Source organism: Schistocerca gregaria, chromosome 6 (genome assembly GCF_023897955.1).
Source record: "Schistocerca gregaria isolate iqSchGreg1 chromosome 6, iqSchGreg1.2, whole genome shotgun sequence".
NCBI classification, from domain to species: Eukaryota; Metazoa; Arthropoda; class Insecta; order Orthoptera; family Acrididae; genus Schistocerca; species Schistocerca gregaria.
This window is the reverse complement of record NC_064925.1, coordinates 144149559-144152342: the sequence shown is the minus strand read 5'-3', so window position 1 is coordinate 144152342 and position 2784 is coordinate 144149559. Positions and strand designations below refer to the sequence as shown.

At 44.3% G+C, this 2784-nt stretch overlaps 1 non-coding gene across 1 annotated transcript; it reads right to left on the bottom strand.

Moving 5' to 3' along the window:
• Nucleotides 1–2423: 2423 nt before the first annotated feature.
• On the bottom strand, nt 2424–2500 carry Trnas-cga (transfer RNA serine (anticodon CGA)). The gene has a single exon. It is a non-coding gene; the product is annotated as a tRNA-Ser (tRNA).
• Between the last annotated feature and the right edge of the window lie 284 nt (nt 2501–2784).

Sequence of the window (2784 nt, the reverse complement as noted above, 5' to 3'; positions counted from 1 at the left end):
GCAGCCCTTCCCGGACTTTTTTGTTGCAGTGCAGGAAGGAATTTGTTCTTCAAAACATTTTCGTAGGATGCACCTATTACCGTAGCGCTCTTTGGAACGCAATGGGTAAGGATTACGCCCTCACTGTCCCAGAATATGGACACCATCATTTTTTCAGCATTGGCGGTTACCCGAAATTTTTTTGGTGGCGGTGAATCTGTGTGCTTCCATTGAGCTGACTGGCGCTTTGTTTCTGGATTGAAAAATGGCATCCACGTCTCATCCATTGTCACAACCGACGAAAAGAAAGTCCCATTCATGTGTCGTTGCGCGTCAACCTTGCTTGGCAACATGCCACACGAGCAGCCATGTGGTCGTACGTCAGCGTTCGTGGCACCCACCTGGATGACACTTTTCGCATTTTCAGGTCGTCATGCAGGATTGTGTGCACAGAACCCACAGAAATGCCAACTTTAAAGGCGATCTGTTCAACAGTCATTCGACGATCCCCCAAAACAGTTCTCTCCACTTTCTCGATCATGTCGTCAGACCGGCTTGTACGAGCCCGAGGTTGTTTCGGTTTGTTGTCACACGATGTTCTGCCTTCATTAAACTGTCGCACCCACGAACGCACTTTCGGCACATCCATAACTCCATCACCACATGTCTCCTTCAACTGTCGATGAATTTCAATTGGTTTCACACCACGCAAATTCAGAAAACGAATGATTGCACGCTGTTCAAGTAAGGAAAACGTCGCCATTTTAAGTATTTAAAACAGTTCTCATTCTAGCCGCTGGTGGTAAAATTCGATCTTCCGTACGGCGCTGCCATCTCTGGGAAGTATTGACAATGAAAGCGGTCTCATTTTAAAACAATGCGCATGTTTCTATCTCTTTCCAGTCCCGAGAAAAAACATCGGAGGCCTTAGAACTTGAATGCACCTCGTAGACCCACAGTATCATATACTTATGGTCTGTTTCCTTAAGGAGTAGGCAACAGAAAAGAAAAAAATATTAGGTTATAATGGATCATCGATGCCATTAGAGACAGTGCAAAATAGCTAACTTGAAAGATACGGAGAAGGAAATCTAAACTATTCATTCAAAATCAATGAAGCTGCCATTCGTGTCAAGTCATTGAGCTGATGCACGTGAAACCTTAGTTATAACTGTCGGACCGAGATCTTCAAATAGATCCTTACGATATGCTTCAAAGTTGAAAGCTTGTTTCTCCTAAATGGAACAAGATTTGGGGAGATAGATACGTCACGTTTGAAGATTCAAATGGAAACTGAGTTTTTCCTCCATAAATGTCAGGATCACTGTAATGTTCACGAAGATATCATACGTAATAAAAAAATTTCATAACGTGTGGAACTAGAGAAATGTACTCGGAGATTCTGTGTTCTCTGAGGTTCAAACAACCTTCTGGCTTAGGGCAGCTTTGGTTTTCACATTAGAGATCTGTGTGGATTGCTACGGACAGTCATTCGTATTTTAGGATGGTTATAGCATTGACTATTACTAATAACAATTTCAGTACTTTAATGACAGAGCCGTTTCAACTTGTAGATTTTTCTGCTATGGGTTCTAGAAGACAATATTTCTACAAACATGGTGATTTATTTAAATTAACAAGAGTTCTATGTGCGGCGTCTGGAGGCAGTCCGGTAGCGCTGGCTCCCAATGAAGCTATATATATATACATATATATATATGTTGTGCATGGCTCAATATTAGGTGGATGCTTCTTCTATTGGTCAGGTACACAGTAATATAAATGCAAAAATCAGGTATAAACAGTTTCGATCGTGTTCTTAGATTTTGTATTTGTTACGAACCGGTTGCGGCCCCTTCCTTTGGTAGCAAAGTTTTGAGGCATTAAGGGATCACGAATTTGGCATTGGACGGCAGCCTGGAGGGTAAAAATAGTACAGGGAGATCAAGAGATGAATATACTAAGCAGATTCAGAAGAATGTAGGTTGCAGTAGGTACTGGGAAATGAAGCTTGCGCGTGATACAGTAGCATGCAGAGCTCCATCAAACAAGTCTCTGGACTGAAGACCACAACAACAACTTGAGGTAGTGTAGTGGGCAAACTATTTACTGCACTCGTAACCAACTATATCGTTACAGCACGGAGGTGCTGTAATAAGTACATATGAATAGATCGCACGCAAAATAGTGGATTTTTTGGGTGGGGTCGAGTTAGCGGGGGGAGGGGGTGGTTGATGGGGGGGTGGGGGTGGAGGGAGTAGGACCAGTGTCTTAATACTCGGTTCTTATTTGAGCTACAAACATCGGGTAGAAAGCTTTTGGCTTATCCTGGAGCAACGGCCTCTCATATAGCCATTCAAACATATTTCTTACTGTATCCAGAATGAGATTTTCACTCTGCAGCGGAGTGTGCGCTGATATGAAACTTCCTGGCAGATTAAAACTGCGTGCCCGACCGAGACTCGAACTCGGGACCTTTGCCTTTCGCGGGCAAGTGCTCTACCAACTGAGCTACCGAAGCACGACTCACGACCGGTACTCACAGCTTTACTTCTGCCAGTATCCGTCTCCTACCTTCCAAACTTTACAGAAGCTCTTCTGCATGGTTCGCAGAAGAGCTTCTGTCAAGTTTGGAAGGTAGGAGACGGATACTGGCAGAAGTAAAGCTGTGAGTACCGGTCGTGAGTCGTGCTTCGGTAGCTCTCGATTCTCGCTTCGCGCGTCGGGCGACTAGGTTGTGCTCTTAGTTCCGCCTCTACCGTAGCGCAGCGTGTTTTCCTCCTGTCAGTTTAGTGCCGTGTTGGT